The sequence below is a fragment of the Diplotaxodon limnothrissa genome, linkage group LG19 (assembly GCF_057381915.1).
Source record: "Diplotaxodon limnothrissa isolate DT_005_m linkage group LG19, D_limnothrissa_male_GT1.1, whole genome shotgun sequence".
Lineage (NCBI taxonomy): Eukaryota > Metazoa > Chordata > Actinopteri > Cichliformes > Cichlidae > Diplotaxodon > Diplotaxodon limnothrissa.
In genome coordinates, this window is record NC_140614.1 from 17,885,303 (window position 1) to 17,909,295 (window position 23,993).

The 23,993-nt window shown below is 41.8% G+C and overlaps 1 pseudogene; it reads right to left on the reverse strand.

The window, feature by feature from the left end:
- Positions 1–688: 688 nt before the first annotated feature.
- LOC146611989 (uncharacterized) lies at positions 689–23,766 on the reverse strand (annotated as a pseudogene).
- Positions 23,767–23,993: the final 227 nt, after the last annotated feature.

Genomic DNA, 23,993 nt, shown 5'->3' on the forward strand with positions numbered 1-23,993 from the left:
AACATAATGATGCACAGGCAAGAGTAAAACTAACCGCATGAGCACAGAACACAAGACCCCTTTTCAAAATAAAACAGGAAACATGCAGACGTAGACACGACAACCAGAACTTGACAACGTAAGACACAGACATGAAACGCATGAAGAGCAGGGGAGATTTAACATGGTTGGAAACGGAGGGGGAAATAATAAGAACTAGAAACACTTAGGCATGATAATACAAACTTGATAACATAAGACACGCAGCATGAAACACGAAGGGTGAGGGGAAGCTTAAATACAAGAAAACACAAGGAGTCTAATAACCAAATGAACTTAGATAACCTAATGAACAAAATAAACTCAAACTTAAAACACTGGGTCAAAAGACCCAGGACCATGACAGAGCCCCCCCTTCAAGGGAGGATTCCAGATGCCCAAAACCATGAACAAAGAAATGCAGCAACAAGAAAACAAACATGAAACAAAACCAAAACAACCCACCCAGGGCGGGCGGCGGGGGTCCAGGACGGAGGGCCTGAAACAAAACCACAAAAACAAAGAATCCGAAGCACTCAGTCCAAACACAAGGGCTTAAGAGTCCGAGACCCTGTTTCAGGAGGGCGACCATGATCTCGGCAGAAAAGGAGTTCATGGCACAGTAGTTCAGGTGGCCGACCTGGAGGCCGATGGCACAGTAGTCCATAGTTCAAGGGTTCAGGGGGCCGGCCATGCGGAAGGCGGCAGTGGCGAAGCAAGCATGGCTGGCCACACTCGGGTGGCTTGGCTCGCGGCCGGCGGTGACGTGGACGAGACCTGTCGGGTGGCTTGGCTGGCGGCCGGCGGCAGTGTGGATGTGGATAAGACCCGTCGGGTGGCTTGGCTGGCGGCCGGCGGCAGTGTGGATGTGGACAAGACCCGTCGGGTGGCTTGGCTGGCGGCCGGCGGCAGTGTGGATGTGGACGTGACCCCTCGGGTGGCTTGGCTGGCGGGACGAGCAGAGGCGTGGCGTCGACCACAGGCTGGGTCGTGGCGGGCGAGACGAGCAGGGGCGTGGCGTCGACCACTGGCTGGGTCGTGGCGGGCGAGACGAGCAGGGGCGTGGCGTCGACCACTGGCTGGGTCGTGGCGGGCGAGACGAGCAGGGGCGTGGCGTCGACCTCTGGCTGGGTCGTGGCAGGACCAGGCGAGGCAGGACCAGATAATGGCGCTGCAGGCGATGGCGTGGAGGGATGCTGGACTGGCTTGGCTGAACCTCCAGCTGGCGCAACAGGACCAGGCGAGGCAGAAGCAGAGGCTGAAGGTCCTGAGGCTGGACCAGGCGAGGCTGAAGGTCCTGAGGCCGGACCAGGCGAGGCTGAAGGTCCTGAGGCCGGACCAGGCGAGGCTGAAGGTCCTGAGGCCGGACCAGGCGAGGCTGAAGGTCCTGAGGCCGGACCAGGCGAGGCTGAAGGTCCTGAGGCCGGACCAGGCGAGGCTGAAGACTCTGACGAGGCCGGGCCAGACGAGGACGAAGACTCTGACGAGGCCGGGCCAGACGAGGACGAAGACTCTGACGAGGCCGGGCCAGACGAGGACGAAGACTCTGACGAGGCCGGGCCAGACGAGGACGAAGACTCTGACGAGGCCGGGCCAGACGAGGACGAAGACTCTGAGGCTGAAGCCGAGGCCGGAGCCGGACCAGGTGGAGCAGGAGCAGCTGATGCAGAAGCCGGACCAGGCGAGGACGAAGGCTCTGAGGCTGCGGCTGACGAAGCACAGGCTGGAGCTGCGGCTGACGAAGCACAGGCTGGAGCTGCGGCTGACGAAGCACAGGCTGGAGCTGGTCCTGGCGTAGCAGAGGCAGAACCAGGTGACAGTGAGGCAGCCACAGGTGGTGAAGCAGAAGGTGGCCAGACGGGCTCCTCAGGCCCTCCAGCTGACGAAGCGTGAGGCTGAACGGACTCCTCGGGCCCGCCAGCAGACGCGGCGTGAGGCTGGACGGGCTCCTCGGGCCCGCCAGCAGACGCGGCGTGAGGCTGGACGGGCTCCTCGGGCCCGCCAGCAGACGCGGCGTGAGGCTGGACGGGCTCCTCGGGCCCGCCAGCAGACGCGGCGTGAGGCTGGACGGGCTCCTCGGGCCCGCCAGCAGACGCGGCGTGAGGCTGGACGGGCTCCTCGGGCCCCCCAGCTGACGTGGCGTGAGGCTGGACGGGCTCCTCGGGCCCTCCAGCTGACGCTGAAATAGGCTGCACAAACTCCAACTCAGCCCCTGGCTCCAACCTGGCCTGGATCTCGGTCCCACAGTGGCTTAGCTGAGCCTCATGGCTAGCACTTCCAGTGCAAAATGTCTTATAATTTGGCTTCTTGGAAGCAAAGTTCATAGCATGATCAATACACTGGGATGCTAGGTAGTTGTGCAGAGGGATAAGATATTCCGTGGAAGACTTGGCTGGTGATTTTTCAGTCTTAGTCATTTCATAAACATGCCCATGAACCTTTAAGGCAGTGTTTGTTCCAATATTGTCCTTAGAAAAAACGCGTGGATTCAGAATACAATCACCCACCTCATGTTGCTGTGAGCCGTGGTGACGACCTGGACGCCGCCTCCTCCTGGAAGCGGTGGTTGTGGAGGCCGGCGCCGCTACAGCTGAGGTGAATGTAGCACTGGAAGCAGCCACCGGTTGAGGTGAGGGAAACGCAGCACTTGTCTGCTGCCGTGGCGACATGGACATGGAGACAGGTGAGAGACTGAATAAGCCGACTCTTACTCCTGTAGCCGGTGAAGGAAGAGCTGCATCACCGCAGGGCTGGTGTGATTCAGCCTGCACACTGGGCACCTGCTCAGACGATGATGGTGAGGCAGAGGAGATCGTGGCTGTAGCAAACTTCTTTAAATCTGCAGGCAGGCAGTCCATAAAACCTGGGTTAGCCGTGGCTATCCGGGTCAACTGAGCCCGAATAGCCTCCTTCTCCTCCCCCTGCTTCCCTGCACAGGAGATAATCCAAAGTCCACGAAGCTGTGTAACACGAATCTTGAATTCAAAAAAGTCACTGAAATAAATGTCCGCTGGGTCCAGCAGTGTCAGGTCGTTCTGTCACAGTCTGGCGAGAGCAGACTGTATGTATTGTGAAGAGTGGACCCAAAATGCAGACACCAAGGAACTTGGATCAAAACTTGAGTATCAACAAAAAGCGAGCCGTTTAATGAGGCTGGCAGAAAAGGTACAAATAAAGGGCAAGGCAAACAGAAATAAAACTAACATTAACCTAAACTGGGAGAACTAAACAAACAACATGGAAAAACCTGGACATGAAACCTAGAAACATGGCATGGAGAACATGGCGTGAACAACAGACGACCTGACAATCACACACTGAAAACAGAGGACTTAAATACACAGGAGGTGATTAGGGGAAGTGGAGACACATGAGGAAACAGCTGACTAGGATAAACATAATGATGCACAGGCAAGAGTAAAACTAACCGCATGAGCACAGAACACAAGACCCCTTTTCAAAATAAAACAGGAAACATGCAGACGTAGACACGACAACCAGAACTTGACAACGTAAGACACAGACATGAAACGCATGAAGAGCAGGGGAGATTTAACATGGTTGGAAACGGAGGGGGAAATAATAAGAACTAGAAACACTTAGGCATGATAATACAAACTTGATAACATAAGACACGCAGCATGAAACACGAAGGGTGAGGGGAAGCTTAAATACAAGAAAACACAAGGAGTCTAATAACCAAATGAACTTAGATAACCTAATGAACAAAATAAACTCAAACTTAAAACACTGGGTCAAAAGACCCAGGACCATGACACCTGCACCCCAAGGCCCTACCTGTGTGGGTGAGTGTGGTGGAGCGGGAAGAGGGAGGTAGCCGGGGATGGGGAGGAAAAGGAGGGAGGGGAGGATGCCCCTCCCTAGGGCCAGCTCCCCCGCTGACCCCAGTAGGCACCCCCATCCTCTGGTACCCACCAAGGCAAGGGAGCCCAGGTCCATCCAGACCGGGGCCTACGGTAGCACTGCCAAGCCCCACAGGACCCGGGGCAGCCCACCCTACCCCACCGCAGAGGAAACTGTACCCACCCCAACATTCAATCGTCTCCCAGACTACACAAGACAACAGACACCCAGGTTAAGTTTATTCTCCACCTCTCCTATCTCTCCCCCACCTGCAGAGTGGACTCCTGCAAGGATGGAACAAGGATTATGTAAATCTCTAATAAAGCAGGAGAAATTAATAGCATGTCCAGAGTTTGTGTGTCCTTTCCCTGCCGTTATCCTTGTATAAAGTCTCCACTGTTGTGTGCTCTGGTGCATAGGGATGCTCCACTAGCTCAGAGATAAGCGTATACACGTACAGTTATCCCACTGACACCAAAAGGAAAAAAAACAATTAATTTAGGAAGAACAGCCCAAGCTATGGATTGAACAACAGCAACAACAACAAATACATAAATGAATTCTATTCAAGGGCTCCTTGAACACTCAACTGCCCCCCCCCCTCCTTGTTCTAACAAAGACTAGAACATATAGAAGGCTGTTGCTGGGTAGAGATTGAGAAACTTAGAGTAAATGTAAGGTAGCAAGGTAAAGACCTTACTATAATACATTTAAGATCAAACTAAAGGTGCTGTATCCCTGCACGGAATCTGCCAGCTGATCACCTTGGTGATTCCTGTGCTGAGAGAGAAAAAGACAGAAAACACACCTAGATAGGCTTGAAGAGGTAAATGCATTAGAAGACAAGGTTTGGTTTTCATTACCCAAATTAAATTATTGAACTTCCTGTACCTGTTGATGTAGAACAAAGTGTGACAGTCATTACTATGACTTTGTGTAATCATTATACAGTATACCAGTACTGTAATGCAATATTAGTGTGATAACATACAGTTTATGTTTACAGTGGAATAAAACTAATATAATACAGATGGTAACAGTCAATAGGACTACAAGTTGAAACATGTACTCTGACCTTTTATTTACAAAAATAGCTGTTTTCATGATTATTGTACAATTATTTTATCATACTAATGGCATACTAATTTGTTTAAACATACCAGAAAACTAAGCTATAATGTTATATTTCACTCATATCAAATAAAGTTTCATGACGCCAACAGCAGCTAACAGCACGTAAAACAGCAACACTTACTGACAGAAAAGTTCAGGATGTCTTCAGCAGGTCACCTCACTATTGCTATCATTCTACAAAAGTGAGCTTCAGAGACTCATCAACTGTCAATCTCCTTTCACAAAGTTTTATAGCCTCCTACACACAGTGAATAGATGAGGAAACCCCAAGTTAACAGCTGAGGTAAACAGTGGACTGACAGCCTACACTCACATACGATGAATAGTGACCACCATACCTAGGATTGTGCGCTTGAATTGGGAGGAGTGCAAAAAACAGACCTCAGTTGTCTGCAATCTACTAACATCTAGTGGTGAGTTTTTATATACTGTTCCTTTAAATGTCTTACATTTTTAAAAATGTATCTCAAACTGTTGTTAAAAACAGGATGCATCTCTTACCATTCAAGGACTGTGAATAGTACTACAGTGTGCTTCAGAAATTACAATATAAAGTGGTTAAAGATGCGGTCACAGTAGGAATTAAGATAAAGCGGACTTCAATTACTTGCAAATGGATAAGCAAACCATTCTTACTCTGCACAAAGAGCAAGTGGATATCCAAAAATACTGTCAGATTTGTGAAATGTGAGCGGCTGTAGCTCAGGTGGCAGAGCAGGTCAGCCACTAATCAGAAGGTCGGTGGTTCGATCCCAGGCTGCCTCCTGGCTGCATGCCAAATGTCCTTGGGCAAGATACTAACCCCATGTTTGCCTACTGGTGGTGGTCAGAGGGCCCGGTGGCGCCAGTGTCTGGCAGCCTCGCCTCTGTCAGTGCGCCCCAGGGCAGCTGTGGGTACAATGTAGCTTGCCATTGCCAGTGTGTGAATGTGTGTGTGAATGGGTGGATGACAGGTTGTGTAAAGCACTTTGGGGTCCTTAGGGAATAGAAAAGCGCTATACAAATGCAGGCCATTTACCATTTATTTATTTCACTGGCCTTCTGTTCTTATCACTGTGTGTTAGTGAATCAGAATCAGTCTAAACTAACAGGCTTGTGTAATTTGCATATAATCATGCTCCCATTTCTCTATATAAAGAAACACATTTACCTCCTGGTGAAATGGAGAAAGTAGTTGTGATGAAAATTTCGTTTCATGCCCCGTGTTAGTTTAACTTCCTGTTTCTGATTTCCTGATTGTTCCCACCTATGTTAATTCAGCTGTGCCTCATTCCCCACCTGTCACCTGTTCTCTAATCAGCCTTCCCTGTATAAACTGTATTGTCAAAGCATCTGTTATATTTTGCTGTGTTGTCATCTGCTGTGAGCTTCTGTGGTTTTTGGATTTATCTTGGATTCTGGGTTTATGTTTGGTCTGGTATAAAAACAAAAAAAAAAAGGCCTGTTGCAAGTCTGGCTTCTGTGTTTTGCAGTTGGATTCAACCTCCTGCACATCACCATCTGACAATGTGCATGCCATGATTGTAGCAGCCTCCTACCATTGCTGAATATATGATCAGGCAAATATACTTGTAGTCTGCCCATTTGGCTAGGAGTCTAAATGACTAGTGAATTCTTTTTGAGATGGTTAGGCGTAAAATATGTCCTTCGATATTTTTTTTGGGCCAAGAATCAGTTGTTAGTTGCATCAGATTCCACTGAGTGCCATTACCTGCACTTTATTTTTCCCATATCCTTGATAGAATTAGTCGTTAAGTACTTTCAGGTGGAGACCATGAATAGCATGGCAGTTTTGGGGAGCATTGAATCTGTTGTAAATATCAGCAATGAGATGTATTTTCAAGTCAAGTGTTTTCTGTTTAAATAATGAAAAACTTCATCAAAAGTCCTCCAGTGTATATCTCTCATCTACAGGTGTTGACTTGAGTGTGATGTAGTTGGAGGCACACACTAACCAAAGCACAAAAGTGGTCTCAATACAAAACCAAGAGATATCTAAACATTTTTTTCTTTTTTCCAGGTTCAATGGAGTCTTGGTCAATCAGTCTTGCGTCACTTTCTCTCCTTACCTTACCATTCATGCTTTTTGGTAACATACTTTTTTGAGTATATCACAGTAAACTCCTGTTTTCAGGAATGCGCACTTGCTACAATCATACCCTTCCAGATGACACCAGAAATCAAATCGAATCACGACTCCTTTCTAGTTGATGGATGTGCTCTCAGGGCAGACATGGACATTGGCTACGTTCCGTCTTCCTCGACAGCTGTTGGAGAAGTTTTGCACTGCTGCACCTACATGAGACAGCACAGCAGCTGTGTTTAGAAATGCCCGCATGGTCTCCTTGCCAAGGACCTTATGCTTTCCACTCTTCTTTCTCCTAATTTATACTGCAAGGAGGTAAACATCTCACCCAGTAAAGATGCTGCCAAACAGTTGTGTGACTTTGTGGGCAGATTCCAATGTTCACATTTTTAGCTCTCACATATTTAGCTGTCATTACTTTCAACAGGCTGTGAACTGGTGAGAAATGAAAAGTGAAACAGATGATTAATTTGCCTTCACGCATAAAGCAAACCTGGTTTTACTAACCTGCCAAGCAAAAAGACAGCAGCACTTTTATGATGATTATTCTCTAGATTTACATAATTGCCCCTGTTTCTTTTTTAGAATCAATGTGATAGATGAATTTTGATAGAATTTTGTTGGCTTTGGGAAGCCAACAAAATTAATGGCCTTAAGACAGCTGTAATTCATAGACTGACAAATACCAATTGTATTTATGTTTTTTTCCACCCTCACGAGTACCTGTAATTTAGTTAGACAACCATGCTATATAAGTCCTCCAAAGTATGTGTGGTATCACAATACAAGGGCAAAGCTTTCAAGAATAAAAATAAAATCACCCGTGTGTTTACCTCAAATGTCAGAGCTGGGATTTGTTCCTGCTAAAGCCCTGTCTGGAGGGACGGAAGGACGGAATTTAAAGCAAGACATTTTCAATTCCAGAATTCGGATATCTGTCAGATAAGTTTCTCTTACTTTTACCACAAACATGGCTGTAAAATCATTCCATAACAACACTGAATCCTATTTTCCATCTTTTATAGAAGTATGCATCATGACAATACACCTCCCCTCAGCCACAGTGCAGGCAATTTTCCACACAATGCTTCACATCATGGCATCGAGGATGACAATGGAGTGAGAGAACCTGTTTGCTCTCAGATACTGCTGTGCCGTACTGACAACAACTTATTACCACAACATATGATTCATACATACTCCACAGTGTTCGCAGATACGTAATGCACTCATCTATTGTTCATCCTGTCCACAAATGTTCCTGAGATGAAATAGGTGGCTCTGGGGTCGAAGCAAGTAATGAGGAACTTTTTTCTTTTTATGTGAATTATTTGTACAAAATGCAAAACAATTAGTTTATTTTCTACCAGTTTCGACTTACAGTAGTGATTTTAATAGATAAATATGACTGATTATAATTAGCAGTTATGATATTACATTTAATATCCCTAAATGTGCTTGAGTCATTATTTATAAGTGAACACTACTTAAATATTTAACAATCATTAGCAATATTGCAACAAAACTCTGTACACAGGTACATCATAAGACCCTGGAGGTTCTTATCTACATCAGATATTAGGCCATCATCATTTGTCTAGCAACCATCTAGAAACAACAGGTTAAATCATTGATCTTTGGTGCATATGCAACTATAGCACCTATCAAGGCATCCTGTAGCATTTAATCCATTTATAATCACAAAAGTTGAATTATGTCACATCGCACAGCCTAGCAGCCATGTAACAACAGTTGTTAGCATGTAAACAGCATCTAACATTTTTTTAATATGATTAAGTATATCAGCTTACCAAAAGCACAAACAAACCAAACAATACTGTAACATATATATATATATATATATATATATATATATATATATATTATAGACTAGTTATAACAATGTATTCCCTAGTTATATACTTTATAATTACTGAGACTCTACAGTTACTTACACCTTTTTAATATTGTTTCACTCAGAGCTGCTTTACTATACCATCATTATTCTGACAGCATGGTTTTCAGCCATGGCAGGTAGCAGTTTGAGGCAAACAGCCACAGTAAAGTGATGTGTAGCTGGAAATATATAGTAGACCAGGTAATGAGAATGAATGAATGTTAACATATTTACATCAATTTAAAATGGATATGACAAAATACAAAAAAAAAATGCTATTACTGATATTTTACTTACAATATACAAAAACATTTAATTATATAGAATTTCATATAAGTAGAAGATGAGGGTTCACAGCATGTAGTACGAGACACAGATCTTTGTGATGCATCACTTCAGCCTGTTGAAATAACTGAACTGGACATCTTGCCTGTGTTTGTGTTGTGTTGATGCCTTTTGAAATATTTGAATTATTTATTTGCTAAATAACACGTCTTGCTTTGCAGTCCAAGAAGTCTGTGCTCCAGTCAGTATCTACAGTCTGTAGATACTGTAGACACTACCATCTTGTCCAAAAGTGGCTCCAAAAGAACATCAGTGGTGCGGGCAAAACAGAAGCCAACAATTGAATAATTGGAGTTACTGTGGCTATGATATGGAATAATTTCTGGAAAAATCAGAAATAAAACTGCAGCTGATTACTGCTTCAACTATCTTTCTTAAAATAGAATAGCCTTTTATGGTCAATGTACATGTACAATGAAATTTTGGGTGCTTCCAACTGTGCAGGAATAAAATATAAATAGTAAGACAACAGGAATAAATAACAAACCTGAGGAATATGTACAGCCAAGAGGAATATATACTAGCTACAGGCCAGTAGGTCAAACAGGTGGTGGTTGGGGTGCAAGGGGTCACCTGTGATTGCCCTGGTTTTCCTGAGGACGGAGGATCTGGTGATGGCCTCCAGGGGTGGCAAAGGGCAGCCAGTGTTTATTACCCTCTGCGCAGCCTGCCTGTTCTCAGTTGTGGTCTTCGCGTACCAAACATCCAGGCAGAAGCAGAGCATGGTCTCCAGCTCTCAAGGCCAGCGGCAGCTTCTGGTCCAGGTTATTATTCTTCAGGACACGGTGAAAGTGCAGCTACTATTGGACCTTCTTTACCAGGGCGTTTGTGTTGTAGGTCCAGGTGAGATCAGTGGAGACGTGAGTGCCTAGAAACCTGAAGGTGGAGACAGATCCGACCCGTTCTCCATTTATGATGAGAGGGGAGTGGATCTCTCTTGAAGGAGAGCCTTCAAGAGAGTGAACACCAGGAAAGCAGCAGGACCAGACGGCATCCCAGGTCGTATCCTCAGAGACTGCGCATACCAGCTAGTTAAATTTACCCTTTTTAATTTTCATATTTATTTCCTATCTTATTCATAGCCTTTTCTTTTTTTCTTTAGGTCACGAGCAGTTGTCTAAGCATTTCACTGCATATCGTACTGTGTATGACTGTGTATGTGACAAATAAAATTTGAATTTGACCTGTCTGTGCCTCCTGAAGTCCATTATGAGTTCTTTTATTTTACGGACGTTTAGCTTCAGGTTATTTTCTGAACACCAGCAGGACAAGATCTCTACCTCTGCTCGGTGCGCTGTCTCATCTCCATCAGAGACGAGCCCAACAGCAGTGGTTCCATCAGCATACTTTGGTGCATACATCCAGTGCTAATCAGCAGGTGGCAGGGAGCATCTGAAGGTGGTGTAGTTTGGTGTTATGGTGTTAAACACTTAACTCTAGTCCACAAAGAGCATCCTCGTGTAGCCGTTTCTGTTCTCCAGATGGCTCAGCACTCTGTGAAATGGTGATGGTGATGGCATCCTGGCGGTGTAATGTCTGGACCAGTAAGTCCACTGAAGCATCAGAGTCCAGGATTCAGTTACAATCATTGCTTGCTGTTCCCCACAATAGCCCATGGAGTACCCAGTGGTCTCCCAATCTCAACTGGAATACTATAATTCTGGTACCGTTCCTAAGTAAATTTCGGGTTCAGGCAGTGTATTAGCTCCTGATGACTGAAAGTCTTCACTTCACCTTCTTACAACACATTAATAAGACATAACTAATTTTTTTTAGAAATGCACCAAAAGTTGCACAGTGCTAAAATAAGAGGTTAACATGCTGTGCTTATTTATATCATTCATTATTACATTTTAGGTTAATTTTCCTGTTTGCCTTTAGGTTAAACCAACTCCAATTTGTTATTTCACGTGTACTGTTTACCTCTTGGTTTAAGCACCAATGCTTTACCCACAGTAACTGTAGGTTAGTTAGTTTTTAATTTTCATTATGTAAAATCCCATTCTGTTAAATTCACCAGCTAGTATTTTTTTCTTTTCTTTTTTTCCTGAGCAACTGTACCTTATAATTATCTCTTTATGCTAATGTGGTTCTGCCAGTGCATAGATAATTTTCTAGGCCAAGCTGAGTCCTTTCCTTTGTCTGTATATTCATGACTACCAAGCAGAAGTATAGCATGAAGATTCTTTAAATACAATAAACTTCTTTTTTTCATGTAATGCTCAAATGATAAAAAAAAAAAAAAACAATTAAAATGAGAAGATAAAATAATAAAACTATTGTTTTTCTTCCTTTTTTGGTTAGTTGTTGATAAAGTTCATATGAAAAAAAGTACAATTTTAAAATGCAACAGCCTAAAACTTTTTGGAAATGTCTTTCTATCTTTCCTTTCCACAAAAAGCTAACTATTTTGTCAAGAGTGTGTATTATTTGATACCTCCAGTGAAAAGGTGAGCAGGCCATTTATCCTGTTTGGTGTTTGTCAGCTCATATCCACCAGACCAAGTGACAGTGTTGTCCACGACTTCTCTGGGAATTCATGTAGCTCGAGGGCCTACCCATAATCATCACTGCCATTGTCAGGGCAAAGCACAAAACGGCCATTACTCCCTTGCTGAATGGCTGACCTGACCTCCTCACAGTGTCCCTCGCCATGAACATCACTCTATTTGGCCCTAGTATATCTCTTATCAGGGAAATAATGGCAGTGCTTCTGCTATTCTCAGTGGTATTTCATCTTATTTGAGAAAATTAAGATCTTATTTGCATATCGATACAGTGGCTTTGAGATTTCAAAGTAACGTGAAGTTGGAATGAGTACAAACTAATCTTGAGCAAATTAAATGACTTACTGATTGGGTTGAATTAGTAATTAGTTGTTAATATACTGGGCATGAAATCAAAAGTTCAAGTTTAAGCGGGATATAAGGAAATGCCCAGGAAAGTTACAACCTGCTGCAAAATCTGCAAGCATAATTGGTTTGTATGAAATATGGCATATCATTTCAGACATAACTGTAGAGCATCTAACTTTGCACACCAAATGTGTTCTGAACAACCAATAGAAAACTGAGCAAACACCTTTGTGGAAGTGTTTGTATCAGTATGATGTGTTGTGTGCTGTTATTGTGATGTTATTTATTTCTAAGGTTTCCCTGGAAAAAATAAATAAATTAAGAGCAACATGTAATTGCTAGGTGACTTGAAAAATCTTTGATTGGGGACAGCCCCAAAAAGTGCAGTTTATTTCAGCTTTACTATCTTTTCCTATATCTCTTTTAGTTTATTTTCAGTATGTGCCTGGCCTGCTGTGAAGGCAGTAAAGAGACTATATGATTGATGGCATTCAAATGCAAATCATTCTCAGAAATAGGCCTTGAACTCCATCATCTGTGCTGTACACTGAAAAAGGCCACCTAGAATTCTAATGAACTTGTGATATAGCCAAAAGCTATACTCTGCAGCTTCGAGTTTATTAATGTTTATTATTTAGTTCCTTTGCTATGACATTTAGTATATTCTACCTAAAACGGAAATGTCCTTACACAATGCCACTACCACTTTTCTGTATGGTGTTAAGCCAGCTGTGCATACAGCACGGTTTGCCCTTTCACAAGGACCTCAGCATGCAAGGTTTCCTGTGGTGTTCTTTAAACAGCCAGGGATCACTACAGGATTAAAGATAATGTGCATCATCAGGACTCAAGGTTACAGATAACAAGGGATGTTACTCAGCTTTTCATTAAAACCTACAAATAAAATGCACATGTAAATGAAAATTACTAAAATTTGAGAAAGTTAAAAAAATATATAAAATTAGTAAGTGAAATATTACAAGTAGAGAGGAATTTAAGTTTGAGAGCCGTCAGATACAGTAACATGGTGTATTTTGCTAGTTATTCCTGCTCTCTAACTATATATCTTATTCTATATCTTATCTATCTTATCTTACTTTATATTTTACTCCTGCACTGTTGGCGTGGAGCGCCCATAATTCCGTTGTACATGTAGAGGGCTATGTAAAGAGCTCTACTCACATTTTGTGAAGATTTAAGAGAATCATTTTATTTTTAGCAAGCTTTCCTTGTTGCTCCCCACAGATCTGATGTTTTCAAGTGTTTTTCATAGTTCTGTTTGCAACTTTTCAATGATGTCTTTTTCCACTTTCATGTTTTTAATTCACCAGATGTTTCAAGCCAAGTATTAAAATGCTTTATTGCAATAACTTAGAAATGCACTTACTCCAATTCAGGAAAAAATGTATTACTAATTTGGAAAGATGCATTGGATTATTATTAATCTAATCTTGTAAAACAGGCGCTGTTGCTAATCATAACTCACTGAAAAGTTTAAGTCAGTCAGATTAACTTTGTTTTTAACAGAAAACTGAAAAAGTGAAGAGAGGTATTTTGGCATAAAAGTATTATTCTAATTTTATTTGACAAACAGGACTTTTACATATTATTTTACTGTCTTCAAAACCCAAATCTTAATGTGTCTAGACACAGCTGTTTTAAACCAATTATACACCTGAAATTCCAACTTAAAAGAACATGTTCACAGTTGGTTTCTTGGTTCCAGTCTACCAAGCCTGAGGCTAACCCAAGGCTGCAGACAGAATGGTTATTTTCTTGCAGTTAACTTTTTCCCAGGAAGACCGTAATGCTAGCCAGTGATTCCCTGAGGGTGCTGAGCTTTGTTAGATTCTATCCCACCATATCATTGTATGTACCTTACACACTGTGCAGCAGTTTATCATCAAGACTAATATCTGACATGAAAGAATCTCATCACCAAACTCTAAGTTAGGAGTAGAGTTGAGACCTCTGAGACGTCCCTGGTATATTTGGTGTGTATTTAAGGAGAGAAGTAAAGGTCATGAGATGATGACTACCTCAAAGCACAGTATATAAATGTTTGAAGAGCAAGCAGAAGGGAGGCAGAGTCTTTAGTTTGGGGAGAAATGTTAGGAATATGACTGCTCTCCACTAAAATTAAATAAATCTTGTCCAACTACTGCCAGTAGTGTCATCGGTTGTTTCATTTTTTTCTCTCTTAGTGGTCAGTTAGAGAGGCTTAGTAAAAGTCCATATACTTAAGGATAATTTATTTTAAATGTTAACTGTTAGTTACTTGGTTAGTAGCAAGTGATAATAATAACTGACTTATTTTTATTTAATAGATTAATCAAGAGCAGAGGACTTTTGCTCTTGATCTAATTTATTTTGGATTATTATTATTTTCTTTATTATTATTATTTTTATTATCATTATTATTATTTTAATTATTATTAATTGTAGCTGTCCCAGGTCTGCCAGTTCTTCTAGAGTAATATCTTAATATCTTGGACTTGGATTGTGAAGAAATTGTCTAGTATAAAATGGCTTGCTATAGGAGAGCTAACCCTAATGGATTTGGAATTCCTTGAATTTTTTGGAATGTCAGATGTCTTCATTCTCTTGACATTTGTGCTTTGCTAATAACTGCTTTTGGTTTTTAAAAGTACAATATGAATTCCTGTGAAATTTAGTTAGCATTTGTGGCTCCTGGAGGATCCTGATGACACTAGATGTCCTCTGTTATTTTAATCCAGCTAATGACATGCAGAGCTAATGACATTTGCAGTAGCATAGTGTTACTGCAAATTATCATTTCTTGTCAAGATCAAACCAAAATTGTGTTAAATATACTTAACACACACATAAAACCTACAATAACAATTAATTAATTAAGTCCCTTTTCTAGATTTTTTCTTTAAACAATCCAAATGATGAACAACAAAACCAGTTAGGTGAAAAAGAAGGAAAAAAGAGAATGTGGCATACCTTAGTCAAGAGACCAGGAGCCATGACATGTTGTTAGCATAACATGGAGGGGCCCCCTAAGAATTTTAGCCAGGAAACCTCATTTCAGGAGGTGAGCTAAAAAGGAGTTGAGCATTAGAGGGCAAACAGGTAGGGAAGTTTTTCCAGAAGGTGTGTGCACAGTAACGGTTTTTGATACGGGCGACACATGCGGTTGCCCGGAGCGGCATCGTGGTGGGGGGCGGCATCACGGGCATCGGCAAAAATAAATAAATAAATACACTCATGCTGCCCGACGTCATACCAGCGCATATTGGGAATGACATAGGCACCGATCGGTTTTCTATTGCCCATTTGCTGGGAGTAAGGGCGCCCTCCGTTTGCGAGGTGCGCCTGCTGCTTGCGGCACAGGGAGGAGAGGGCGGGGCGGTGGGGGATTCTCTGGCTGGCAGGAGCATCTAATAACCAACTTGCAAAATAAAACAAAAATAAAAACAAACAACAAACACGAAAACACCAGACATAATTATGCAGACTTATAATTTGCACCGTTGTTTTTTCGAAATTCTATATACGAAAAGTGAGTGCGAGAGCGCGAGAGCCCTCGGTGCACCTGCTTGCTGCTGAAATCAAAGTAAACTTTATTGTCATCCCCGCTACATACAGTACAGCATATAGAGAGACGAGATGAGGAGGCTCCAGTCACAGCAGTGCAAGGAAACAAACAACAAATATAAGAGTAAGAAATTAATATACACTTCAGGACTAGGGGTAAAGGGATCAATAAGAGTTTAAAATTTAGAGTTTAATGATTTAAAGTCTCACACACAACCTGTCGAAAGGGGAGGAGGCCCAGCTGCTTCCAAATAGAGCACATTTCATTTATAATACTGTAAATCCAAGCCCATTATGTATTCATGATTTGAATCCTGGGTTGTGCGAAATCCCAGAAATAACCCTAAAGTGAATCTGTGAACTAAGGTGTAGATCTATTAGGTTATGTTGTGGTGATCCTCGGGTTGGGGGATGGGTGTTCAAACCAATGGAGGATGGACAAGAAGTCAGTCAGTGAAAGGCAGCTTTTATCCAATACTTTTAGACATTTTGAGCAGATAAGGCTCAAACATGTCATAGGTCAAATTCACATGTAGTTACAAAGGTCCTCAACGAAAAGGGATAAAAGCTTAACTGCCTTCTTTTAAATGTTAGCAGTACATTCCTAAGGTGTGTTATAAATAAACGTAATTACAGTATTTACAGGGTCTTATTCTGTACTCAGTCTAACCATGTGCCTCTTTGCTCAACCAATTACAAGGTGAATGAATTTTCTTTTCTTTCTTTCTGAAATCCTGGTTAGCACAACCTTCCAGCTCTGCACACCTGCTTTTCTCATCATTGGCTTTAGTTCCTGAAGATGTTGTAATTAGTTGGAGATATCGTTCAAGCTAAAGGGATCTGGATAAAGCAGATGTTGAGGGGTTTGCAGATCCATGAGGTTAGAGAAAGATGAATACAGATTTAGCCCCTAGGCTGCTTCTCAGCATTTAAGCACTTTTCCCCTTAGCAGAGCAGGTGGAGGATGTCAAGACGGTAAGGAGCAATTTGCTAGTTAACGTGCCAAATATTACTATCATCTTTAAATATGTAAGTTCTGGAAATAATGCCTGTGTGTTCAAAAGCACAGTGTAATTAAAAGGCTGATTCACTGAAAAATAAACACATGATAAGAAAATATGGTCGCACTTTCTGTTACAGCTAGGTAATAAGGGGAAATGGGTAATAATCCAGGTAATAATCACACATTAAGTTTGCTTCAATAGGTAATTATTATTCTATTTAAAATAAATGGACATTTTTGCATTTTGCAGCTGTATTTTGAGCTTTTTACACAGAAATTACCACAGGTAATTGCACAGTAATTTCCACATTGTTACCCCCAGTTTTGAGGGCTTTATTATTGGATTAATCAATTAACCTATCCCCACAAGCTGCATGTCTTTGGATGGTGGAAGGAAGCCAGAGTACCCGGAGGGAACCCACGCAAACACGGAGAGAACATGCAAACTCCACACAGAAAGACCCCGCCCTGATGTTGGACTTGAACTTCTTGCTGTGTGGCAACAGTGGTAACCACCGTGCCACCGTGCTGCCCGCTTATATTATATTACTCAACTGTATCCACATATATTAACCTCGAAATACCTCCTAAGACCCGAACTCTTCCACGGCATGCATAATTTCTCTTTGATATTTGGGCTGATTGGGGCCCGATGAATGTAAAAACAAAGAATTACCAGATTTCTTTTTTTTTTTTACCTTATTTTTGTTTTTAAGAAAAATAAGAGCTACATATGAGGATATTCGTTTAAAATGTTGATAGAACGGTAGCAGTATAATGTCCTTGTACGTGGATATCAGGCCCTTGTAGAGCAAAATTGAGTATTTTGGTCTAAATAACCCAAAATGTGATGTCCACATTTGTGGACGCCAGGTCCTAGGAGGTTAAAGTCAAACACCTGTCATGGCTTCTAAACATGTTACAAAATGCCTCTTGTAGATGAATTAGTGAAACAACTTCATCAGCTCTCTTACAGTGTGTTGTGACGTCCTGGTGCTCATCACCATTCTGTGTTTATGTGCTAAATGAGAAATAATTTCTTTGTTACTTAAACAGATTCTGAAGCATTAACTAATTTACACAAAGTGTTTTGTAGGGTGTGTTAATTTCCACATTGCATATTTTCTCTCAAAATATTGTTTTGATTGTTTTTCTCAAAATAGTATTTCAAGCTAAACCTCAAAGTTTCAACTCTACTCTCAAAATAATCTGTGTGCTTAAGTGTGATGAATGTTTCTTTAGGATTTCCCAGCAATCTAGAAGATTCTGATAAAATGCTTATGTGGTATCGAGGGTTAGTCTCATTCATTTAATGCAGGGAAAGCATCAGTAACAAAACGTACATTTAATGACGTACATTTTGCATTTTACATTTTTAATGTACAAAATCTATATCTGTATATTTATCTTATGCTAATTTCTAGTGCCACTTCACTCTATTATGGGGCCAAATATTGTTCACATTAGTACTATTTTGAAAATTTAAAAAAATACAAATCTACTAATATTTTATGCTTTGTTTTTATGGGTAAAACTCATTATTTAAAGTAGTCTCTTGCTGCAATATTACATTGATAGACACATTAAGAAGTGAATGATTTGATCCAGTAATATGTTTTAGGCATAATGAATGCTTCCATTTCAGGTACTTTACCCTGCTTAACTAAATTAAAGGAACACTTTTTAATCAGAGTATAGGCAAGTCAGTTAGAGGGGTAACAGTGAGACAAACAGGAATGGTTTTACAGGTGGAGGCCACTGACATTTATTCCCTCCTGATCTTTTCTGACTTCCTTTTTGTTCAATAGTTTTGCATTTGACTGTGGTCAGTATCACTACTGTTAGCATGAGCCCATAGCACAAAGCTACGGGGATGTACATTGCCAAAAGGTTTCCAGTGTTCCCCAGCAGGTTTCAGGGCATGTAGGAGATTCAAGGAGCCAGGTAGTTATTCAGGGAGGGACGGACAGGCTGTAGCACAATCCATAATCCTCAACAGACCTGGTACCTCCAGCAGGTCACTGGCATGAAACAGACTTAATGAGACTAGCCTGAGCTCCTGACAGCCTCTAGTGGACCCTGTGCTCACTGCCTAGCACTGTGCAGCTCGATTGGCATGTCCCATAGAACTCCAGAATTGGCAGGTCCACCACTGGCACCCTGTGCTTTTCACAGATGAGAGCACCACAGACTGCCCAGGAGCTCAGTGATGCCCTGGTCCAGATCTGGGACCTTAGGACACCATTGTTTGTTTTATTAGGACCATGGCACAACATTTTCAGGCATGCAAACAAGTACATGGGGTCCATACAAACTACTGAGTACATCTGGGTTTGCTTCATTGGAACAGCATTGAAAAAATAATCTAGTCTGCCACATAACAGAAAAAAAGGATTTGGGGGTTGTGGCGTGGGTGTGGTCCTTGGCCAGCTGCAGAGGAGGCGTGATGCAGTGAGCTCCCGGGGCGGCGCAGGGGCGGGGTGAACAGGTGTGCTGGGATCTGACAGTGATTGTGTCTCTTTATGTGTTGGCAGTGACAGACGGAGACGGAGGTGACAGCAGAGAAAGAGAGCGCGGAGTATATGTGTCCACGTTACCCCGAGTTTAATAAAAGGTTTCTGCATTGTCAAAGTCGCTCCGGCTGGTATTTCTTGGGTCCACCGTTACAGGGGTGTCTTCTGTAGGTTGATAATTTTCACTTCTATCAAGCTATGTGGCATCTTTAATCTCTAACACATTATCCAGTAAAGATATCCAGGATTTTTATTTTTATTTATTTATTTATTTAACCTATGGAGATATAATTTCTTTTCTAATTGCTCCTTTAATTTTTTGACAAGTTCATATTTTGATGCAAAAGCTTTTGAACTAAGATTAAAACCAGGATTAAATAAAGTAAGGAGTCTACATATGTGTTGTCATCACCAGTTATTTAACAAGAATTATGTTCAAACTCTGGTGCAGAGTAGTTTTTCATGTAATATGTTTGTATGAGGGCACAGGGCTGTACAAGCTTGAACAGTGCATCCAATAAAATCAGTCCATCCAGCTCCAACAATTACAGACTGATTTCAAAGTTACCTCTCACACAGTGCTTTAAGTGGCCCAAAAGAGGTGCCGGTACTCTATTTTTTTTCCGCCTCCCCTGAGGTAACAACAACTATATTGAATGGGTTTTATATACAACAGTCAACAGACAACCTCATACAAAATAATAAATCATTTTATTAGTTTGTGGATTTGCTTGAGCTAGAAAGAGCTACTGAACATAAATAAAATGTGCAAAAAGGTATTGAAAATTTTTTTTAACAAAATGTACATAAAATAAATTATAAACTAATTTGTATTTTGCTCTCTCTTGAGTCCCTGCTGGTATCAGCAGCAGCACTTGTAAAGTGTACCTGCAGAGCCTGGTAGTTCTCCCATACTGCTTTCACTGTTCTCTCACTTGAAGCAACCCAACACACTGATAAAACACGGCCTATCACAAGGAGACGTTGTCCAACATTGTGAGCACTCTCGGTTAACTCCCTTTGGTTTTTTGGTGATGCATGGTAGAGGGAGTAAAGCTGATCTAAGAATATTTTAAAGTGGTTGATTCCTCCTACCTCCTTCAAAACATCACAAACTGCCAGTTCCAGTCTGTGATTGGAACAATGCCAGACAAACAGGTAAGGGAATTTGGAACAAAGCTGCGCAGCAACTCCTGCTTTCCTCCCAAGCATCACTGAGGCTCCATCACAAGCAAATGCCAACAAATGTTCCTGTAGGTAGTGAGGGTCAAAGCCATTATTATGAAGACATCCTAACAGTGCTTCAGTGATGTCCTTTGCTGTGGTCCCCTGCAGCTCAATCAGTTCAAAAAATATTGTGTCTGGATTTTCACTGGAAATAGCTGACCGCAGGCACACGACAAGCACAGACTTTCCACTTATTGTAGTGGATTCATCAATGAGCACACACAATTTTCTTTCATTCATCACTATGTCATTGACTACCTTCTTTTTCATTTCAGCTGCAATGTGATCCAGTATATTTGCACATGCGTTATTAGAGTGCAAAACTCTGCCCATCTTGACACCATTTAAGACTTGCAACTGGACATCTATTGGCATGTCTGTAAAGGGACGCCCATGCTTGCCAATCTTATAAGCTGTTCTAAACACATTGCAAGTTGAAGCGTAGTCAGCCTTTCTCATATCTTCAATGTGTTTTTGCATTGTATTTTGTGTTGCCTTCTCTTTTATTTCAACTGCTTTCTTGTGATAAATTGAGTCTCTGTGCTCTTTTATTTTCTTTCGTAGTGAGTTTTGTTGTGCAGCCTTGTCCCTTCCAAAAGACGAGATTAAGCACCCACTCCACTCCTGCGACACTCTCTGCCCTTGCTGCATGTCCACGCAAGCACAAACTTGACTACACACACTACAACCCAACTTTTGATTTCTGCTGATCAGCCACTTGTAATTTGTGGAGAAATACCGGACTTGTGCTTGGGACCAACATTCTGGCCACTCATGCTCGCTAACGCGGCTGTTGTCATCGGTAGAAATGGTATCATTCTCGTCCTCGTCGTCGCAAAAAGTGCCGTCGTCCGCGGCTGCGGCACTAGTGCAGCTTTCATTAGCTTGCGTCTGACCTGCAGCGATATCATTCTGGCTTGGTGGGGTGTCAGCCAGCGAGTCCTCTGATTCTGACCTTGTTCTTTTACTACTCAGAGTCTGAAGCCAGGAGAGCATATTAAGTGTTCATTGTTTTTGTATTTTAACCGAGCAGCTGTTTGCGCGTTTTACACACACTCTCCGGACCACGTTGAGTTGTTGACATGACAACGGCAAAAGCGACGCATGCGCTTTTCACTTGTAAAACACATTGGTGTATGGGTAATGTAGTCTATGCTCTCGATGGGACGAATTAGGAAGCGTGCTTGTGAAGGGCGCTCTGAAAAGCGGCAGCGCAGCCAAACGATTATAACATATGTGCAAATGAGAGTACCGGTACGCTAAAAGCACGTTCTGGGCGCATGGAGAGGTGGCGGTACTCTCAAGAGCTATATTTAGAAGTGGCGGTACTGAGTACCGGCGCGTACCGGCCCACTTAAAGCACTGCTCTCACAGCAAAACCTTTTGAAGTTATAAGTCACAACATCTATGAAAAGTTTAACCACAGTACTGAGACTATTCTTAACAGAGTCCCCAAATGAACTTTAAATGACCTTTTAGGAACTGCTGACACTGGTGAATGTTCAGTCTTTTACTGCTTGACTTAAGTGCACTTTTGGTACCACTGAAATATAAAATTCTGATTGAGAGGCTGCATCGCCAGGATGGCATACCTAGGATGTTTCTACAGTGATTTAGTTCTTATATAACTAAATTGAAATTTTCTGACCACATCTTTTCCTTTCAGCAAACTGTGGCATCTCCCAGGGGTCTGAACAAGGACCTGACGTGTTGGTTAAATAATCCACCACTTTGCTTCATTGTACTAAAAAACAAAATATTGTTTTTCCAAGGGTATGCAACTATATTACTCAGTGTAAAGATCTAAGATGCAACAAGTGTGTGTACCTGTTTAGACATCTTTGTGAGGACAGAAAATTGGCACATTACTATACTTGTGGGGACCAATAGTCAGTTATGGGGGCAAAATGCCCACCCCCACAAGTTTGAGGCTTAAAATCTGGTTTTAGTGTCAGGGTTACAATTAGGTTATGGTTAGAATTAGACTGATGGTTAAGGTAAGTAGCTAGGGAAAGCATTATTTCAGTGAGATGTCTTCACTAAAATATAAAAATGTACGTGAGTGTGTGTGTTCATTAAATTGTGTTCATACCGTCTCCCCTTAGTCATTTAGTAATTCAATTCGTTGATGTTTTAAGCTTTTCTCAATTTTATTCTTTCATACTTTCTTTTATTTTGGATATTTGTAATTGAGCTATTTGTACATATTAGAGCTTTTTTCTTACATCTTGGTACTTTGTAATACATTGTATTATTTAATTTAGCTCAGTCTGTTACTGTTCTTATTGTCTTGGCGCAACTGTAACCACATAATTTCCTTAGGGATTAATACATTATTCTAAAAAGTAAAATTTTACTTTATTCATAATTATGGATTCACACAATAGTTTCCTTTATTTTAAAATTGCGCTTGAGGACTATTTTACTCTTTAGTACCTAGCCTCCTCGATCCATCCATTTGCTTCCACTTATCCTTATAAGGGATTCGGGGGGCACACTCACATTTACACCTACGGGTAATTTAGCATCACCAATTAACCTTGGCACTCTACTACTAACTGCATGTCTTTGGACTTTGGGAGGAAGCCGGGAGTACCAGGGAGAACACGGGGAGAACATTTAAACTCCACACAGAAAGGCCCCGGCCAGATGGTGTCGACTCCACCATCTGGCCGGGGCCTTTCTGTATGCACCGAAAACGGACTCGGGACCTTCTTGCTGTGAAGCAACAGTGTTAACCAACGCACCACCATGCTCAGGCTTCTTAAAATGTCATTTGAATTTTATATTTTTTACAAAATACTTGTTGGCTCCCTCTGACTTTTTGTGGATCAATTAAAATGCCCTAAAACCACTTCTTCTTTGTTTAATTTTAGTTTATAAAGTTATATACTTAATGTAAAATGGCTGACTTACTTGATTATTAATCCTTTATTATTCTTATATACAGCTCAAGAAAGACTATATGTCTAGCAGAGCCCATGGTTTTAAATCTGTCTGCATGAAGTCTGTACTAAAGACTTCATTATGAAACTATAGCAAAAATGACATTTTGCATGTTCCAGCAACTTGAAGAGTACAGTAACTAAAATCCTATTTTCCCCATAAGCAGATCAGGATAATCCTCCGCTGAAATGACAGCGTAAGTAAGTGTGGACATGGAGAGATGGATATAATCTTCTTATGTACTGGCGCAATACAAGGAGACTGGAAGTTCTATAGCTGATAACTCACCTTTCCTGACCCATGTCAAACACCATCACAGTGTGGGAGTAGATGGATCCAAAGAAGTTGTCAGAATGCCACAACAAATTTTTGTTGTTGCCTTAAAGTCACTACTGCGGTCAGTTCATTACACTGGTTCTGTTTTTGGAGCAAGTTTAAACAAACAAAAAGGAATTCTCAGTATGGTTAACATCCAGTCATAGCCATTTGTAAATTTTAAGAAGGATTTGCATAAATGACTCTAACGCTACACTGCATGCAT